General features: G+C 30.3%; 1 long non-coding RNA gene and 4 other non-coding genes across 31 annotated transcripts; all 5 read right to left on the reverse strand.

Moving 5' to 3' along the window:
• Positions 1-209: 209 nt before the first annotated feature.
• Positions 210-370, reverse strand: LOC127123984 (U1 spliceosomal RNA). Its single transcript, XR_007803635.1, has one exon. It is a non-coding gene; the product is annotated as a U1 spliceosomal RNA (small nuclear RNA).
• A 933-nt stretch (positions 371-1,303) lies between these two features.
• LOC127124498 (U4 spliceosomal RNA) lies at positions 1,304-1,454 on the reverse strand. Its single transcript, XR_007803982.1, has one exon. It is a non-coding gene; the product is annotated as a U4 spliceosomal RNA (small nuclear RNA).
• A 649-nt stretch (positions 1,455-2,103) lies between these two features.
• On the reverse strand, positions 2,104-18,996 carry LOC127119998 (uncharacterized). 27 transcript variants are annotated; one of them, XR_007802972.1, is made up of 6 exons: positions 15,553-15,922; positions 8,791-9,088; positions 8,274-8,344; positions 3,380-3,461; positions 2,805-2,925; positions 2,104-2,372 (listed from the first exon to the last, which is right to left on the reverse strand). It is a non-coding gene; the product is annotated as an uncharacterized LOC127119998 (long non-coding RNA). The 27 variants fall into 27 exon arrangements; XR_007802978.1 differs by lacking the exon at positions 8,791-9,088 and adding an exon at positions 11,969-12,266; XR_007802975.1 differs by lacking the exons at positions 8,274-8,344; positions 8,791-9,088 and adding exons at positions 11,452-11,522; positions 11,969-12,266.
• LOC127124685 (U5 spliceosomal RNA) lies at positions 2,495-2,611 on the reverse strand. The gene has a single exon (XR_007804145.1). It is a non-coding gene; the product is annotated as a U5 spliceosomal RNA (small nuclear RNA).
• LOC127124774 (U5 spliceosomal RNA) lies at positions 4,543-4,659 on the reverse strand. Its single transcript, XR_007804246.1, has one exon. It is a non-coding gene; the product is annotated as a U5 spliceosomal RNA (small nuclear RNA).
• Positions 18,997-22,315: the final 3,319 nt, after the last annotated feature.

The following is a 22,315-nucleotide window of genomic DNA, read 5'->3' on the forward strand; positions in this document are numbered from 1 at the left end:
TTATCATTCATTAACATTTACATTTCATTTGTTTATGTTCAAGTCTTTTTTTTCACTTTGCTCACTTAAACCATAATCGTAGACAATTTCTATAAACCAGTCTGCCTTAAGATAAAAGCTTTAAACCCAATTGGGAGGGGGGCGTGCATACACAGGCAGCCAGAGCAATGTTATTTATCTTCTAAAATTAAAGTTCGTAACTCAATTGGGAGGGGGCCGCGCGAACACAGGCCCCCACAGCAACAAATTATGATGTAGGCTCCACCACTTGGGTAGACCTTAGGCTAGCACCCCTCCTAAGTGCAATGGAGGTCACTTGCCTAGGCCATGGGCCTTCTTGATCACCCATTGACCCCATCCAGGTAAGTATGTTGCAAAGTATGACACACTTCTCTTTTATACTTGATGTTCCATACTATTCACTCAAACAATTCGGATGTGGGACTCATATAACATAATTCTAAACCATTCCTAAGAGAAAAAGGAAAAAATATCATATAAGTCTCATTATCAGTATTCTATTTTGTGAAAGATAATAATCATATAAATCTATACTAAGATTATTTGTTCCCTAAATTTAGTGTCGGAGTGGATCAACATGTTATACACCAACTCCTATTACAAACTATGTATAAATATTGTAGTTGTGGAATCTCATAAGTGAATGTATGCAATATTTTGTTCCATGATCTCCTCTATCATGTTTTATAGAACAAATCTTACCTTTTATATCAATCTTTATTTTGTTTCAGGAACTGATACCAAATCTTACCTTTTATATCAATCTTTATTTTGTTTCAGGAACTGATACCAAATCTTACCTTTCATATCAAATTTATTTGGTTTCAAGTTATAAATCTTTTAACCTGGAAAAAGTAGCGGAAGAGTTTAAAGTATGGTTTGTCGGAGTTGAAGACTGTCATTGTGGCTGGATGAGAACTTTGGTATTGGTTTGATGACTGGGCTTTTTTACTTTGCAATGTTTGTGGCTGGATGAGAACTTTGGTACTGGTTTGATAACTGGGCTTTTTTACTTTGCAATGTTTGTGGCTGGATGAGAACTTTGGTATTAGTTTAATGACTGGGCTTTTATACTTTGCAATGTTTGTAGCTGGATGAGAACTTTGGTATTAGTTTAATGACTGGGCTTTTTTACTATTGCAATGTTAACAAGTTATATCTTAAAATAATAAAAATATCAGAGTTTGGGAAACCTAATAAGAGACTGAAGTTTAAAGAACTGCTAAGAATAAGTATAACCTAAAAATGTAGGACTTTATTAAATATTGAACTAAAATTGTAGGACTTTACCCAGAAGGGAGTCCTTCCAAAAATTCTCAAAGGCTTGAGTTGAACCCAAGCCTAAGAGGGGGTTTGGAAATAGTTTTCAACCAGCAATAGACGCGCCTCGGTTAGTACCTCACTAGCTGCGTCATTGCCCCAAGCGCAAAGATAGTTATAACATTGAACAAACTTCCTTTCATATATAACTTCAAAGTCATCTAATATCTCTCATTAGCAGTGTGGGACTAGGAAATTTTACTGTGAAGTCCTCAACCATCATTCTTGTCCATAAACAAATCTAACAACTAAGACAATCAAATATTAAACCGCAAAGAATAAAGTTGAGAGAAAGAAATCTAACTTGTTCAAATACCAAGACAAGAAAATATTATACAGCAAAAAATAACATTACAGTAATAAAATGGCCCAGTCACCAAACCAGTACCAAAGTTGTTGAAAGTTATAAATAGTTAGGCATTTATTCGAAAATACTAAACACCAAACACCAATGAAAGATAAAACAAAGAGTACTAGTTAGGCATTTATTCGAAAATACTAAACACCAAACACCAATGAAAAATGAAACAAAGATTACTAGTTAGGCATTTATTAGAAAATACTAAACACCAAACACCAATGAAAGAAGAAACAAAGAGTACTCTCGATCTATCACGCACCTGGAACGTATATTTAGTCTCTCTATCTATCACGCATAGTGTGATCTATCTGGATCGCAATTTCCCACTGGCTTTCAATTGATAAATAGTACATAAAGTAATTGTGTTGAAGTAGAGAAATCAGAAACAAATTACAAATGGATTAATAACGAGGGAGCAGATGAGTTATCAATTTTTGGCTTTTGAAGATGAACCACTTAACCACATATTTGTGTATCAAACAACTAATTAATCCCTCCCTAATCAAAATTCCAGTTAGTGATTAATAGATCAAAAAAATTCAATAAACTAAACACATACACAAACTTGATTGGCCTATGGGTTCATCGCAATGATGAGTTTGATCATGTTTTCCAATCTGTGACGTCAATGTTTTTTGTAATACTGCAAATCATTATCATTCAGCTGTCACTAGAATAAAACAGAATTAAACTATCATTCAGATTTAGTCGAATAAAACAGAAATATTTTATAAATAACAAGAACTACCAAAAAACAAAGAATCCAAATATAAACTTGAACTAAATTTGCAGAGCCCTCAATTAAGAGGACTCTTCCAAAAACTAGCGTATGCTGCTAATTGTGACGCTAACACGGTATTCTTTAGTAAAAGGCGAAAGAATAGTTCGCTATGTCATCATCACACAGCTCCGTAATTGACACAATTAGAGATCCTTTCATTTTATTTGTGAGCAGTATAGTTTCTTTTATGAAGCAGACAATGTGTGACTTGAGTCTGATACCCACTCACTTGGCCCCTATCTCTTTAAATACTAATAAAGTATATCCCAATCTAGCACAATTGAATTTCAACACAAAAACAGCACATGAATAATAACTCACCTTTGAAAATAAGAGCTATATATGAGCCAATGATATGCTCCATCCTTTGTTTTAAGTAAGTCTTTACAAACCTCACCATTTCATGATCAAAACCTACCATGGCTATAGCTACAAAAGAATCCTGTAGAAGACAAATGAGGACTTACCTTAGTGTTATGCATGCACTGTAAACAGTTAGTTAGGCTTAACATATTTCCTTCAAAAACACCAATGAAAAATTATACTCTTCATTGCACAGCACGGTGATCAATTTAACTTTATCAAACCCCCACCAAATTGTTCAAGCATATCAAGTATACAAACTGAGCTATACCGCCGAACATTATATTTCACTTGAGTATCAAAAGAAACAGTTTCTCTGGAAAGGAGACAACTAATAGAATTTAAAAATAGTCTCTTATACTATCCCATTTGTGAAAAATCACATATGCTTGGTGATATGATTATGATATTCAAAGCACGGCATAGAATATCATGCTAGAAGCCACAACTTTCAACAACCTTCAAAATAATATCTGCCAACAAAAGTACCATAACAACGATGAAATAGATGTAAATCTTCTTCACAAGTATACCTTATGAGTGCGTCTCACAACCCACTTCACGGCCAACCGCAGCGTCATTGAAACCATGAATGATGTATAACGCTGTCAATACCTGGATCGTAAATTCAAGGAATGCTCAAGTCCAACACATTGAAAGGAGGAGCTAATGTTACCTCACACGGTGTGAATCAGGCTTGTACAGTGACCTCCACACAACCTATCAAATCTGCTTCCTATTGTTCTGTAGTCCGAAAATTCGATTTACGGATTTTTTTATAATGGTGCCACTGACCACATATGCTCTACTTTAGACATGTTATCGACATATAATATAGGATAAATTCAATACCGGTTAAGGTAATATGGCCATAGCAGAATTTTCTAATGAAGTGTGTACGTCTCACTGACTCTATTATCTTAATTGATGTTTTATGCCTGCCATTGTTTAGTTTCAACGTTTCGGTATCAAAATTAGCAAGATATTCTTCTTGATATTGTATATTCTCTGATAAGGATTGCTTGATACAAGATGTGTCATACAAGACAATTGGTTTTGGTAAAATGGACTTTGGACTCTACATGTTTGAGAGATCAGATTCCTTGAAGCAACATGTTGTAAGGAAGGTTTCTTGCAATTCTAATAGTTCTCCATAATTATACCATTTTCATCATCATCCATAGTATCTTTAGGGGATGTCTTCTACTGAATGAATTTTTAATGGGGTACATTTGAACAAATCTGAATGAGAACTAAATACTTTTAAATATGTTAGTTCTTAAGAGTACATTGACCACATCCATTTGGTAGCTACGCTGGTGTGTTTGTATTTTCTAGTTCATATTGTCATTATTCATTTAAACTAGATAGGAACTATGGATTTGAATTTTAACGCAACATCAGTCATCTCCTTTGCAAATGGGTTCACATTGAGGTGTTAGTCTGCTAGGTTCATTCACTTCATTGGGATTGGTTGCCCTATAGGTTCATCACAATGATGAGTTTGATCATGTTTTCCAATCTATGACTCAATAGAACATCATTCTCATTAGAGTGTAAGTTTAAAGTTTTCTATAATACTGCAAATCATTATTATTCTGCAGTTAGAAGAATAAAACAGAACTAAATTTTAAAACTACAAAAAAATAGTGAGAAATACCATAAATCAAAACAAAAACTTGAACTAATGTTGCAGAGCCCTCAATGAAGAGAACTCTTCCAAAAACTAGCGTATACCGCTAATTGTGACACTGACACGGTATTCTTTAGTAAAAGGCGAAAGAATAGTTCGCTATGTCATCATCACACGGCTCCATGGCTATTATAGCTAGAGATCCTTTCATTTTATATCTGAGCTGCTTAATTTCTTTTCCGCATCAAAAGATGTGGGACTTTCGTCAGATACTTACTTGACCTCTATACTTGTTCTACCCTCTACAATGAATAAATATCTAAAGCTTGTCGCTTGAAAGTCTTTGGAACAAAGACAGTGCTCATTGAATCCTAAAGGGCGGGTCTAGGATATGCTGACGACTATGTAAATTCTGCCCCAAAGCTAAACTAACACATTCATATGATCCGGTACCGTACAACATTCGTCCAAACATTGACATGTAAATAACAGGGACGGATTAGTTTCATCTTGACCCAAAACATATATTATTCTGATGACAACAATCCGCACAAAGACAATGGCTTCACTATATTTAATAACTAAAAATCCAATCTGGCAACAATTGAATTTCAATGCAAATATGGATAAGAACTCACCTTGCAACAAAAGAATTGTATTGAGCTAATCGATTTGTTCCATCTTTTGTTTAAGCATATAGGGTATACTACTGCCAAACAAACATCAGATTTCACTTAGAGTATAAAAATAACAGCTTTTGTGGGAAGGAGATAAGTCAATAAAGACAATTTGTATTCATTTATTGGAATTGAAAATGCATATATCATCAGAGTATCAAACTGCTTGTAAACAACATACACTTAAATCATCATTGACTAGATACTCACAATCCGTAGAGGTAGAACCTAACACATATTATCAGCTCATTTAACTTTGCGTAAACAGTATATCCATCCAAGACAGAAGTGGGTTTTAAGGTGAAAAGTTTTGTTTAAAAAGCATGCAACTTTGAATGAAAATCTCAATATGACAAGTTAAAATTGGTTAAAGAAATGAATTTGCTACTGCTAACTACCACTGAATATAAACGCTTAAATAAAAAAAGCACTTTAGAAACGTATTTACAATGTCACCTATAAGGATTAATGGTGGCACCTATAAGTTTGGCATGATGAGGGCATGATTAATGGCCAGGATGATCTCAGTGTTGTGGGCATCATCTTCATCTTCAGCCGTAGATGATCTTTCTCGGCAACCAGACTCAAATACCCTCTTTTTGCAACAAACAGAGAATATCAAGTTCAAGTTTTTATGTGAAAAAAACACCCATCAAAAACAAGAAAACAAAAAGAAGAAAAAGTTCAGTTTTTGAGAATATGAAAGACTTTTGTTGTTTGTGATTTAGTGTCTTTTGCTTCCCTCTCACAAAGATAACTTGCTTCCCTCTTCAAACCTTAACAAAACCCATAATATCATCATCAAGTACAAATTTTTATGACAAACCCATAAAAACAAACAGAAGGAAAAAAAGGGTTGATTTTATGAGATGGTAAATATTGCTTATGTTGCTTACTTCCCAAAGATCAGCGCATGAATAGGAAGATTATCGTTGTTTGTAAAACTTTGCATGTTAAATAATTTGATGGGTTTCCTTGTTCAGAAACATAGCAAAGAGATTCATGCTCCGTGTCAAAAACATAATGCACTACAAATTTCTAGCGGAAAAACGAAACATATAGGTGCCTTTACCTTCTTCTTTTTTCTCTTCTTCCGGTTCTTTGTTTGATGAAGGGATTTACTTCCGTTGGTGGAGATGTACAAGATTAATATCTGAGTTTGAAATTCTGACACGTTTTCGGACGATACAGTGTATTTTGTTTAGTTTGGAATTCAAGTTTTTAAGAGAGAGAGCGTTTTTTTTGCCATACAGTGTATTAAGCTTGGAAGAAAAAAAACTAAATAGAAAAACAATTTTATATCCTTTAAAATGTATTTGATCTATCAACAACACTAATTGAAATATATATGTTAATTTACTTAAACAATTAATAGTATCTTCATATTCATTTGGATTTTTTAATCTACTGTCAAAATAATATTAACATCTATCAAAATTATTTCATTATCCAAATTTAAACTAATTTAAAAAGATTTACCTTGTATTTTCCTTTTTTTAATTTCTTAATTTTGTTTTAAATATTTTTTAAGCTAATTTAACTTTTCCAATCCAATATATTTGTCTTTTCAAGTTTCAAAATACATTGAAAATAGTAGATGACATTTCTCGTTTCTTCATATTCAATTGTTTCATTTTTATTTCATTAACTCTCTCTTATTCTTATTTTTCTAAATCCAATTTTTTATATTTTTTCATTTTTTTTCCATCTTCGCCCCTCAAACATTGTTTATCAAAGTAAATTTTTTATCATATTCATCTTCGATATTGGTTTTGTTTAGATTTTTAGTTCAAAATGTAAGATTTTATTTTATTTTTCCTAGAATTGATTCATTTCCAATTCTAAAATTGTTTCCATTTCTCAAATTATTTCTATTTCTGCATATTTTTTTGTTTAAGCTATATACTAAGATCTTCCTAATTTTCGAAATCAATTGTTTACCGGTTATACTCACATGCATTTACATGGAAAATATATGTAGATGAAAAATATGATTTTGGATTAACAATTTAATTTGGAGTATAAAGTGCCGACACAAATGTTATTCTAGAGGCTCTCAATCTATTGTTATTTGCAGGGACAAAGCTATTCATTGCAAAGGTAGGCCCATGCCCCCACTAATTTTTAAACTATATACATTCAATATTATATACTATACTAATATAAAGCATACCCATCACTATTGTATCTTAGGATAAAAATATATAACAAAATGCAAGAATGCACGTGACAACTTAATAATAATTGTACATGATTGGGTTGTTATGTTCCAGAGTAGAGAATTGATAACAAATTATCAAAATGGATTATTCAATTACAACGTGACATGTCATTTTCTTTAGTTATTTAACATTTTCTATAACATATATTATTTATCATCTAATATTATAAAGAGTTAATTTGAAAAGTGTTTCATATATCATATATCTAATTATTCAATACATATTATTAATTTCTAAATTATTTCTATTATATAAATAATTAGTTTGAAAATTGTTTTATATATCATATTCTAATAATATTATATACAATTTTTAAATTATTTCATAGAAATTCATTTAATTATATATATATATATATTTTCCCCCACTAATTAAGAGTTATCGCTCTGTCCCTGGTTGTCTGATGAGGTCTTATAATTATTTTATGCGATCTCTGAAGTTAGCAGAAATATATCTAAAGCCTTTCATTTTATATCTGAGCTGCTTAATTTCTTTTCCGCATCAAAAGATGTGGGACTTTCGTCAGATACTTACTTGACCTCTATACTTGTTCTACCCTCTACAATGAATAAATATCTAAAGCTTGTCGCTTGAAAGTCTTTGGAACAAAGACAGTGCTCATTGAATCCTAAAGGGCGGGTCTAGGATATGCTGACGACTATGTAAATTCTGCCCCAAAGCTAAACTAACACATTCATATGATCCGGTACCGTACAACATTCGTCCAAACATTGACATGTAAATAACAGGGACGGATTAGTTTCATCTTGACCCAAAACATATATTATTCTGATGACAACAATCCGCACAAAGACAATGGCTTCACTATATTTAATAACTAAAAATCCAATCTGGCAACAATTGAATTTCAATGCAAATATGGATAAGAACTCACCTTGCAACAAAAGAATTGTATTGAGCTAATCGATTTGTTCCATCTTTTGTTTAAGCATATAGGGTATACTACTGCCAAACAAACATCAGATTTCACTTAGAGTATAAAAATAACAGCTTTTGTGGGAAGGAGATAAGTCAATAAAGACAATTTGTATTCATTTATTGGAATTGAAAATGCATATATCATCAGAGTATCAAACTGCTTGTAAACAACATACACTTAAATCATCATTGACTAGATACTCACAATCCGTAGAGGTAGAACCTAACACATATTATCAGTTCATTTAACTTTGCGTAAACAGTATATCCATCCAAGACAGAAGTGGGTTTTAAGGTGAAAAGTTTTGTTTAAAAAGCATGCAACTTTGAATGAAAATCTCAATATGACAAGTTAAAATTGGTTAAAGAAATGAATTTGCTACTGCTAACTACCACTGAATATAAACGCTTAAATAAAAAAAGCACTTTAGAAACGTATTTACAATGTCACCTATAAGGATTAATGGTGGCACCTATAAGTTTGGCATGATGAGGGCATGATTAATGGCCAGGATGATCTCAGTGTTGTGGGCATCATCTTCATCTTCAGCCGTAGATGATCTTTCTCGGCAACCAGACTCAAATACCCTCTTTTTGCAACAAACAGAGAATATCAAGTTCAAGTTTTTATGTGAAAAAAACACCCATCAAAAACAAGAAAACAAAAAGAAGAAAAAGTTCAGTTTTTGAGAATATGAAAGATTTTTGTTGTTTGTGATTTAGTGTCTTTTGCTTCCCTCTCACAAAGATAACTTGCTTCCCTCTTCAAACCTTAACAAAACCCATAATATCATCATCAAGTACAAATTTTTATGACAAACCCATAAAAACAAACAGAAGGAAAAAAAGGGTTGATTTTATGAGATGGTAAATATTGCTTATGTTGCTTACTTCCCAAAGATCAGCGCATGAATAGGAAGATTATCGTTGTTTGTAAAACTTTGCATGTTAAATAATTTGATGGGTTTCCTTGTTCAGAAACATAGCAAAGAGATTCATGCTCCGTGTCAAAAACATAATGCACTACAAATTTCTAGCGGAAAAACGAAACATATAGGTGCCTTTACCTTCTTCTTTTTTCTCTTCTTCCGGTTCTTTGTTTGATGAAGGGATTTACTTCCGTTGGTGGAGATGTACAAGATTAATATCTGAGTTTGAAATTCTGACACGTTTTCGGACGATACAGTGTATTTTGTTTAGTTTGGAATTCAAGTTTTTAAGAGAGAGAGCGTTTTTTTTTGCCATACAGTGTATTAAGCTTGGAAGAAAAAAAACTAAATAGAAAAACAATTTTATATCCTTTAAAATGTATTTGATCTATCAACAACACTAATTGAAATATATATGTTAATTTACTTAAACAATTAATAGTATCTTCATATTCATTTGGATTTTTTAATCTACTGTCAAAATAATATTAACATCTATCAAAATTATTTCATTATCCAAATTTAAACTAATTTAAAAAGATTTACCTTGTATTTTCCTTTTTTTAATTTCTTAATTTTGTTTTAAATATTTTTTAAGCTAATTTAACTTTTCCAATCCAATATATTTGTCTTTTCAAGTTTCAAAATACATTGAAAATAGTAGATGACATTTCTCGTTTCTTCATATTCAATTGTTTCATTTTTATTTCATTAACTCTCTCTTATTCTTATTTTTCTAAATCCAATTTTTTATATTTTTTCATTTTTTTTCCATCTTCGCCCCTCAAACATTGTTTATCAAAGTAAAATTTTTATCATATTCATCTTCGATATTGGTTTTGTTTAGATTTTTAGTTCAAAATGTAAGATTTTATTTTATTTTTCCTAGAATTGATTCATTTCCAATTCTAAAATTGTTTCCACTTCTCAAATTATTTCTATTTCTGCATATTTTTTTGTTTAAGCTATATACTAAGATCTTCCTAATTTTCGAAATCAATTGTTTACCGGTTATACTCACATGCATTTACATGGAAAATATATGTAGATGAAAAATATGATTTTGGATTAACAATTTAATTTGGAGTATAAAGTGCCGACACAAATGTTATTCTAGAGGCTCTCAATCTATTGTTATTTGCAGGGACAGAGCTATTCATTGCAAAGGTAGGCCCATGCCCCCACTAATTTTTAAACTATATACATTCAATATTATATACTATACTAATATAAAGCATACCCATCACTATTGTATCTTAGGATAAAAATATATAACAAAATGCAAGAATGCACGTGACAACTTAATAATAATTGTACATGATTGGGTTGTTATGTTCCAGAGTAGAGAATTGATAACAAATTATCAAAATGGATTATTCAATTACAACGTGACATGTCATTTTCTTTAGTTATTTAACATTTTCTATAACATATATTATTTATCATCTAATATTATAAAGAGTTAATTTGAAAAGTGTTTCATATATCATATATCTAATTATTCAATACATATTATTAATTTCTAAATTATTTCTATTATATAAATAATTAGTTTGAAAATTGTTTTATATATCATATTCTAATAATATTATATACAATTTTTAAATTATTTCATAGAAATTCATTTAAATAAGATCTTATATAATATATATATATATATATATATATTTTCCCCCACTAATTAAGAGTTATCGCTCTGTCCCTGGTTGTCTGATGAGGTCTTATAATTATTTTATGCGATCTCTGAAGTTAGCAGAAATATATCTAAAGCCTTTCATTTTATATCTGAGCTGCTTAATTTCTTTTCCGCATCAAAAGATGTGGGACTTTCGTCAGATACTTACTTGACCTCTATACTTGTTCTACCCTCTACAATGAATAAATATCTAAAGCTTGTCGCTTGAAAGTCTTTGGAACAAAGACAGTGCTCATTGAATCCTAAAGGGCGGGTCTAGGATATGCTGACGACTATGTAAATTCTGCCCCAAAGCTAAACTAACACATTCATATGATCCGGTACCGTACAACATTCGTCCAAACATTGACATGTAAATAACAGGGACGGATTAGTTTCATCTTGACCCAAAACATATATTATTCTGATGACAACAATCCGCACAAAGACAATGGCTTCACTATATTTAATAACTAAAAATCCAATCTGGCAACAATTGAATTTCAATGCAAATATGGATAAGAACTCACCTTGCAACAAAAGAATTGTATTGAGCTAATCGATTTGTTCCATCTTTTGTTTAAGCATATAGGGTATACTACTGCCAAACAAACATCAGATTTCACTTAGAGTATAAAAATAACAGCTTTTGTGGGAAGGAGATAAGTCAATAAAGACAATTTGTATTCATTTATTGGAATTGAAAATGCATATATCATCAGAGTATCAAACTGCTTGTAAACAACATACACTTAAATCATCATTGACTAGATACTCACAATCCGTAGAGGTAGAACCTAACACATATTATCAGTTCATTTAACTTTGCGTAAACAGTATATCCATCCAAGACAGAAGTGGGTTTTAAGGTGAAAAGTTTTGTTTAAAAAGCATGCAACTTTGAATGAAAATCTCAATATGACAAGTTAAAATTGGTTAAAGAAATGAATTTGCTACTGCTAACTACCACTGAATATAAACGCTTAAATAAAAAAAGCACTTTAGAAACGTATTTACAATGTCACCTATAAGGATTAATGGTGGCACCTATAAGTTTGGCATGATGAGGGCATGATTAATGGCCAGGATGATCTCAGTGTTGTGGGCATCATCTTCATCTTCAGCCGTAGATGATCTTTCTCGGCAACCAGACTCAAATACCCTCTTTTTGCAACAAACAGAGAATATCAAGTTCAAGTTTTTATGTGAAAAAAACACCCATCAAAAACAAGAAAACAAAAAGAAGAAAAAGTTCAGTTTTTGAGAATATGAAAGATTTTTGTTGTTTGTGATTTAGTGTCTTTTGCTTCCCTCTCACAAAGATAACTTGCTTCCCTCTTCAAACCTTAACAAAACCCATAATATCATCATCAAGTACAAATTTTTATGACAAACCCATAAAAACAAACAGAAGGAAAAAAGGGTTGATTTTATGAGATGGTAAATATTGCTTATGTTGCTTACTTCCCAAAGATCAGCGCATGAATAGGAAGATTATCGTTGTTTGTAAAACTTTGCATGTTAAATAATTTGATGGGTTTCCTTGTTCAGAAACATAGCAAAGAGATTCATGCTCCGTGTCAAAAACATAATGCACTACAAATTTCTAGCGGAAAAACGAAACATATAGGTGCCTTTACCTTCTTCTTTTTTCTCTTCTTCCGGTTCTTTGTTTGATGAAGGGATTTACTTCCGTTGGTGGAGATGTACAAGATTAATATCTGAGTTTGAAATTCTGACACGTTTTCGGACGATACAGTGTATTTTGTTTAGTTTGGAATTCAAGTTTTTAAGAGAGAGAGCGTTTTTTTTGCCATACAGTGTATTAAGCTTGGAAGAAAAAAAACTAAATAGAAAAACAATTTTATATCCTTTAAAATGTATTTGATCTATCAACAACACTAATTGAAATATATATGTTAATTTACTTAAACAATTAATAGTATCTTCATATTCATTTGGATTTTTTAATCTACTGTCAAAATAATATTAACATCTATCAAAATTATTTCATTATCCAAATTTAAACTAATTTAAAAAGATTTACCTTGTATTTTCCTTTTTTTAATTTCTTAATTTTGTTTTAAATATTTTTTAAGCTAATTTAACTTTTCCAATCCAATATATTTGTCTTTTCAAGTTTCAAAATACATTGAAAATAGTAGATGACATTTCTCGTTTCTTCATATTCAATTGTTTCATTTTTATTTCATTAACTCTCTCTTATTCTTATTTTTCTAAATCCAATTTTTTATATTTTTTCATTTTTTTTCCATCTTCGCCCCTCAAACATTGTTTATCAAAGTAAAATTTTTATCATATTCATCTTCGATATTGGTTTTGTTTAGATTTTTAGTTCAAAATGTAAGATTTTATTTTATTTTTCCTAGAATTGATTCATTTCCAATTCTAAAATTGTTTCCACTTCTCAAATTATTTCTATTTCTGCATATTTTTTGTTTTAAGCTATATACTAAGATCTTCCTAATTTTCGAAATCAATTGTTTACCGGTTATACTCACATGCATTTACATGGAAAATATATGTAGATGAAAAATATGATTTTGGATTAACAATTTAATTTGGAGTATAAAGTGCCGACACAAATGTTATTCTAGAGGCTCTCAATCTATTGTTATTTGCAGGGACAGAGCTATTCATTGCAAAGGTAGGCCCATGCCCCCACTAATTTTTAAACTATATACATTCAATATTATATACTATACTAATATAAAGCATACCCATCACTATTGTATCTTAGGATAAAAATATATAACAAAATGCAAGAATGCACGTGACAACTTAATAATAATTGTACATGATTGGGTTGTTATGTTCCAGAGTAGAGAATTGATAACAAATTATCAAAATGGATTATTCAATTACAACGTGACATGTCATTTTCTTTAGTTATTTAACATTTTCTATAACATATATTATTTATCATCTAATATTATAAAGAGTTAATTTGAAAAGTGTTTCATATATCATATATCTAATTATTCAATACATATTATTAATTTCTAAATTATTTCTATTATATAAATAATTAGTTTGAAAATTGTTTTATATATCATATTCTAATAATATTATATACAATTTTTAAATTATTTCATAGAAATTCATTTTAAATAAGATCTTATATATATAATATATATATTTTCCCCCACTAATTAAGAGTTATCGCTCTGTCCCTGGTTGTCTGATGAGGTCTTATAATTATTTTATGCGATCTCTGAAGTTAGCAGAAATATATCTAAAGCCTTTCATTTTATATCTGAGCTGCTTAATTTCTTTTCCGCATCAAAAGATGTGGGACTTTCGTCAGATACTTACTTGACCTCTATACTTGTTCTACCCTCTACAATGAATAAATATCTAAAGCTTGTCGCTTGAAAGTCTTTGGAACAAAGACAGTGCTCATTGAATCCTAAAGGGCGGGTCTAGGATATGCTGACGACTATGTAAATTCTGCCCCAAAGCTAAACTAACACATTCATATGATCCGGTACCGTACAACATTCGTCCAAACATTGACATGTAAATAACAGGGACGGATTAGTTTCATCTTGACCCAAAACATATATTATTCTGATGACAACAATCCGCACAAAGACAATGGCTTCACTATATTTAATAACTAAAAATCCAATCTGGCAACAATTGAATTTCAATGCAAATATGGATAAGAACTCACCTTGCAACAAAAGAATTGTATTGAGCTAATCGATTTGTTCCATCTTTTGTTTAAGCATATAGGGTATACTACTGCCAAACAAACATCAGATTTCACTTAGAGTATAAAAATAACAGCTTTTGTGGGAAGGAGATAAGTCAATAAAGACAATTTGTATTCATTTATTGGAATTGAAAATGCATATATCATCAGAGTATCAAACTGCTTGTAAACAACATACACTTAAATCATCATTGACTAGATACTCACAATCCGTAGAGGTAGAACCTAACACATATTATCAGTTCATTTAACTTTGCGTAAACAGTATATCCATCCAAGACAGAAGTGGGTTTTAAGGTGAAAAGTTTTGTTTAAAAAGCATGCAACTTTGAATGAAAATCTCAATATGACAAGTTAAAATTGGTTAAAGAAATGAATTTGCTACTGCTAACTACCACTGAATATAAACGCTTAAATAAAAAAAGCACTTTAGAAACGTATTTACAATGTCACCTATAAGGATTAATGGTGGCACCTATAAGTTTGGCATGATGAGGGCATGATTAATGGCCAGGATGATCTCAGTGTTGTGGGCATCATCTTCATCTTCAGCCGTAGATGATCTTTCTCGGCAACCAGACTCAAATACCCTCTTTTTGCAACAAACAGAGAATATCAAGTTCAAGTTTTTATGTGAAAAAACACCCATCAAAAACAAGAAAACAAAAAGAAGAAAAAGTTCAGTTTTTGAGAATATGAAAGATTTTTGTTGTTTGTGATTTAGTGTCTTTTGCTTCCCTCTCACAAAGATAACTTGCTTCCCTCTTCAAACCTTAACAAAACCCATAATATCATCATCAAGTACAAATTTTTATGACAAACCCATAAAAACAAACAGAAGGAAAAAAAGGGTTGATTTTATGAGATGGTAAATATTGCTTATGTTGCTTACTTCCCAAAGATCAGCGCATGAATAGGAAGATTATCGTTGTTTGTAAAACTTTGCATGTTAAATAATTTGATGGGTTTCCTTGTTCAGAAACATAGCAAAGAGATTCATGCTCCGTGTCAAAAACATAATGCACTACAAATTTCTAGCGGAAAAACGAAACATATAGGTGCCTTTACCTTCTTCTTTTTTCTCTTCTTCCGGTTCTTTGTTTGATGAAGGGATTTACTTCCGTTGGTGGAGATGTACAAGATTAATATCTGAGTTTGAAATTCTGACACGTTTTCGGACGATACAGTGTATTTTGTTTAGTTTGGAATTCAAGTTTTTAAGAGAGAGAGCGTTTTTTTTGCCATACAGTGTATTAAGCTTGGAAGAAAAAAAACTAAATAGAAAAACAATTTTATATCCTTTAAAATGTATTTGATCTATCAACAACACTAATTGAAATATATATGTTAATTTACTTAAACAATTAATAGTATCTTCATATTCATTTGGATTTTTTAATCTACTGTCAAAATAATATTAACATCTATCAAAATTATTTCATTATCCAAATTTAAACTAATTTAAAAATTTACCTTGTATTTTCCTTTTTTAATTTCTTAATTTTGTTTTAAATATTTTTTAAGCTAATTTAACTTTTCCAATCCAATATATTTGTCTTTTCAAGTTTCAAAATACATTGAAAATAGTAGATGACATTTCTCGTTTCTTCATATTCAATTGTTTCATTTTTATTTCATTAACTCTCTCTTATTCTTATTTTTCTAAATCCAATTTTTTATATTTTTTCATTTTTTTTCCATCTTCGCCCCTCAAACATTGTTTATCAAAGTAAAAATTTTATCATATTCATCTTCGATATTGGTTTTGTTTAGATTTTTAGTTCAAAATGTAAGATTTTATTTTATTTTTCCTAGAATTGATTCATTTCCAATTCTAAAATTGTTTCCACTTCTCAAATTATTTCTATTTCTGCATATTTTTTTGTTTAAGCTATATACTAAGATCTTCCTAATTTTCGAAATCAATTGTTTACCGGTTATACTCACATGCATTTACATGGAAAATATATGTAGATGAAAAATATGATTTTGGATTAACAATTTAATTTGGAGTATAAAGTGCCGACACAAATGTTATTCTAGAGGCTCTCAATCTATTGTTATTTGCAGGGACAGAGCTATTCATTGCAAAGGTAGGCCCATGCCCCCACTAATTTTTAAACTATATACATATAATTATAATATACTAATATAAAGCATACCCATCACTATTGTATCTTAGGATAAAAATATATAACAAAATGCAAGAATGCACGTGACAACTTAATAATAATTGTACATGATTGGGTTGTTATGTTCCAGAGTAGAGAATTGATAACAAATTATCAAAATGGATTATTCAATTACAACGTGACATGTCATTTTCTTTAGTTATTTAACATTTTCTATAACATATATTATTTATCATCTAATATTATAAAGAGTTAATTTGAAAAGTGTTTCATATATCATATATCTAATTATTCAATACATATTATTAATTTCTAAATTATTTCTATTATATAAATAATTAGTTTGAAAATTGTTTTATATATCATATTCTAATAATATTATATACAATTTTTAAATTATTTCATAGAAATTCATTTAAATAAGATCTTATATATATATATATATATATTATATATATATATATTTTCCCCCACTAATTAAGAGTTATCGCTCTGTCCCTGGTTGTCTGATGAGGTCTTATAATTATTTTATGCGATCTATGAAGTTAGCAGAAATATATCTAAAGCCTTTCATTTTATATCTGAGCTGCTTAATTTCTTTTCCGCATCAAAAGATGTGGGACTTTCGTCAGATACTTACTTGACCTCTATACTTGTTCTACCCTCTACAATGAATAAATATCTAAAGCTTGTCGCTTGAAAGTCTTTGGAACAAAGACAGTGCTCATTGAATCCTAAAGGGCGGGTCTAGGATATGTTGACGACTATGTAAATTCTGCCCCAAAGCTAAACTAACACATTCATATGATCCGGTACCGTACAACATTCGTCCAAACATTGACATGTAAATAACAGGGACGGATTAGTTTCATCTTGACCCAAAACATATATTATTCTGATGACAACAATCCGCACAAAGACAATGGCTTCACTATATTTAATAACTAAAAATCCAATCTGGCAACAATTGAATTTCAATGCAAATATGGATAAGAACTCACCTTGCAACAAAAGAATTGTATTGAGCTAATCGATTTGTTCCATCTTTTGTTTAAGCATATAGGGTATACTACTGCCAAACAAACATCAGATTTCACTTAGAGTATAAAAATAACAGCTTTTGTGGGAAGGAGATAAGTCAATAAAGACAATTTGTATTCATTTATTGGAATTGAAAATGCATATATCATCAGAGTATCAAACTGCTTGTAAACAACATACACTTAAATCATCATTGACTAGATACTCACAATCCGTAGAGGTAGAACCTAACACATATTATCAGTTCATTTAACTTTGCGTAAACAGTATATCCATCCAAGACAGAAGTGGGTTTTAAGGTGAAAAGTTTTGTTTAAAAAGCATGCAACTTTGAATGAAAATCTCAATATGACAAGTTAAAATTGGTTAAAGAAATGAATTTGCTACTGCTAACTACCACTGAATATAAACGCTTAAATAAAAAAAGCACTTTAGAAACGTATTTACAATGTCACCTATAAGGATTAATGGTGGCACCTATAAGTTTGGCATGATGAGGGCATGATTAATGGCCAGGATGATCTCAGTGTTGTGGGCATCATCTTCATCTTCAGCCGTAGATGATCTTTCTCGGCAACCAGACTCAAATACCCTCTTTTTGCAACAAACAGAGAATATCAAGTTCAAGTTTTTATGTGAAAAAAACACCCATCAAAAACAAGAAAACAAAGAAGAAAAAAGTTCAATTTTTGAGAATATGAAAGATTTTTGTTGTTTGTGATTTAGTGTCTTTTGCTTCCCTCTCACAAAGATAACTTGCTTCCCTCTTCAAACCTTAACAAAACCCATAATATCATCATCAAGTACAAATTTTTATGACAAACCCATAAAAACAAACAGAAGGAAAAAAAGGGTTGATTTTATGAGATGGTAAATATTGCTTATGTTGCTTACTTCCCAAAGATCAGCGCATGAATTGGAAGATTATCGTTGTTTGTAAAACTTTGCATGTTAAATAACTTGATGGGTTTCCTTGTTCAGAAACATAGCAAAGAGATTCATGCTCCGTGTCAAAAACATAATGCACTACAAATTTCTAGCGGAAAAACGAAACATATAGGTGCTTTTATCTTCTTCTTTTTTCTCTTCTTCGGTTCTTTGTTTGATGAAGGGATTTACTTCCGTTGGTGGAGATGTACAAGATTAATATCTGAGTTTGAAATTCTGACACATTTTCGGACGATACAGTGTATTTTGTTTAGTTTGGAATTCAAGTTTTTAAGAGAGAGAGCGTTTTTTTTGCCATACAGTGTATTAAGCTTGGAAGAAAAAAAACTAAATAGAAAACCAATTTTATATCCTTTAAAATGTATTTGATCTATCAACAACACTAATTGAAATATATATGTTAATTTACTTAAACAATTAATAGTATCTTCATATTCATTTGGATTTTTTAATCTACTGTCAAAATAATATTAACATCTATCAAAATTATTTCATTATCCAAATTTAAACTAATTTAAAAAGATTTACCTTGTATTTTCCTTTTTTTAATTTCTTAATTTTGTTTTAAAATATTTTTAAAGCTAATTTAACTTTTCCAATCCAATATATTTGTCTTTTCAAGTTTCAAAATACATTGAAAATAGTAGATGACATTTCTCGTTTCTTCATATTCAATTGTTTCATTTTTATTTCATTAACTCTCTCTTATTCTTATTTTTCTAAATCCAATTTTTATATTTTTTCATTTTTTTTCCATCTTCGCCCCTCAAACATTGTTTATCAAAGTAATTTTTTATCATATTCATCTTCGATATTGGTTTTGTTTAGATTTTTAGTTCAAAATGTAAGATTTTATTTTATTTTTCCTAGAATTGATTCATTTCCAATTCTAAAATTGTTTCCACTTCTCAAATTATTTCTATTTCTGCATATTTTTTTGTTTAAGCTATATACTAAGATCTTCCTAATTTTCGAAATCAATTGTTTACCGGTTATACTCACATGCATTTACATGGAAAATATATGTAGATGAAAAATATGATTTTGGATTAACAATTTAATTTGGAGTATAAAGTGCCGACACAAATGTTATTCTAGAGGCTCTCAATCTATTGTTGTTTGCAGGGACGGAGCTATTCATTGCAAAGGTAGGCCCATGCCCCCACTAATTTTTAAACTATATACATTCAATATCATATACTATACTAATATAAAGCATACCCATCACTATTGTATCTTAGGATAAAAGTATATAACAAAATGCAAGAATGCACGTGACAACTTAATAATAATTGTACATGATTGGGTTGTTATGTTCCAGAGTAGAGAATTGATAACAAATTATCAAAATGGATTATTCAATTACAACGTGACATGTCATTTTCTTTAGTTATTTAACATTTTCTATAACATATATTATTTATCATCTAATATTATAAATAGTTAATTTGAAAAGTGTTTCATATATCATATATCTAATTATTCTATACATATTATTAATTTCTAAATTATTTCTATTATATAAATAATTAGTTTGAAAATTGTTTTATATATCATATTCTAATAATATTATATACAATTTTTAAATTATTTCATAGAAATTCATTTAAATAAGATCTTATATATATATATATATATATATATATATATATATATATATAATTATATATATATATATATATATATATATATATATATATATATAATATATATATATATATATATATATATATATATATATATTATATATATATATATATATATATATTTGTCCCCACTAATTAAGAGTTATGGCTCTGTCCCTGGTTGTCTGATGAGGTATTATAATTATTTAATGCGATCTCTGAAGTTAGCAGAAATATATCTGAACACATCGGACGCTCGAACATACAACAGAATTGGCATCGAACTTTATTTATTCCTGAAGGAAAGGAAAAACATCGATAAAACTCAAGGGAAAGAGAAAATGGGTAAGAAAGTCGGTTATGCAATGGGAAATTATTAGCACCTGTCACATCCGTTATACTCAATGGGAACCGTTTTAATCGTTCTTTGCTCCGATGGGTATTATATCTAAAGTTACTCGCAAAAGAATAAGGGAAAAAGAACGGAATAGATAAAGTGCTCGTATAGGATTAGGATCATCATGTCTACGTATCCTTATAGTGCAATAAGGAATTCAGAGCTTCATAGTTCATAGAACTAATGGTGGGAGGTGAAAGAAGAGTGATAACAAATAAGGTTTGAACCAAATGATTATATTGTTTGACTCCAAAAAGGGATGAAATTTGAACCAGAGAGGAAAACTGACATTAATCAATATGTGGTATGGCCGAAAACAAAGGGAATTAAGTGTTTGACATCAAGGAAAACATCTCTCGGTTCAAAGGCAGACATTGGATTGAGCTCAAAGAAATAATGTATTTGTCTCAAAGAAAGAGTATATCACATGCAATGAATGAAGGTAGTAGATATTGAATGAAGGATGATGAATAGTGGATGGTGCCCTAAGGCAGAAGAAGAAATAATGATAAATATGCTCGTATAGGATTTGAATCCTCGTGCCTACGTATTCTCGCAGTGAAATGAGAAAGTCAGAGCTATGTAGTTCATGGAACTACGAAAACAAACAAAAAGAGATTTAAAGCGATGAAAAGTATAACTCATACCAAAAGGCAATGGTAGCATTGGAACCCATAAGGGTAAATGAACTTTGAACCATAGAGTAAAGGTAGCATTAACCGATATGTGGTATAGCTGAAGTATTAACCACTATATGGTATAGCTAAAAATAAGGAGAATTAAGTGTTTGGCATCAAGACAAACATCTATTGGTTCACAAGATAGACTCCGATTAAACCATCCTAAAAGGGTATGTATGGGACCCAAAGGAAAATGATATTTGGGACAAGGAAACAATATAGCATTGTAGAGAAACAGGTTGTCTGAAACCAAAAGAGAACGACATATTGAATCCATGAAGGAAAAAACCATGGACCAAAGAGTAATCAGGCATAAACCAACAAGTTTGAGGCCTAAGGCATGGTATCACTATATTGGAATGACCAAAAACAAAGAGAATTAAGTATTCGCCGATGAGACAAATAGCTCTTGGTTCTAGGGTGGGCATTGGTTATTGGCCAAAGGTATACATGGAATCCAAATGGATAAGGTATTTGGTTCTAAAATAATAGGCAACATTATACTGTTGAGGCATGATAATGATCAATGAATGGGAGAGAATAAATAATTATGAAAGAAGAACTAATAATTATGGTGCTCGCCAAGGGTTTGAAGCCTTGTGCCTACGTATTCTCCTCGTGCAATGAGAAAGTCAGAGTCCCGTAGTTCGACCTACGGTGGAACAAAGAAAGATATCAGATTGGATTACCCAAAGGCAAAGAAAATTGCTTGAATAACAAGAGTGTGGCATTAACCAATTATGGTAATCTACAACAATGAACTTCTGAATGCATAGTCTGAACCAAGGATGCTACCAGAGTTTGTGACTCCATAAAGTAGGAGATGTGTTTT

Source organism: Lathyrus oleraceus, chromosome 2, assembly GCF_024323335.1.
Source record: "Lathyrus oleraceus cultivar Zhongwan6 chromosome 2, CAAS_Psat_ZW6_1.0, whole genome shotgun sequence".
NCBI classification, from domain to species: Eukaryota; Viridiplantae; Streptophyta; class Magnoliopsida; order Fabales; family Fabaceae; genus Lathyrus; species Lathyrus oleraceus.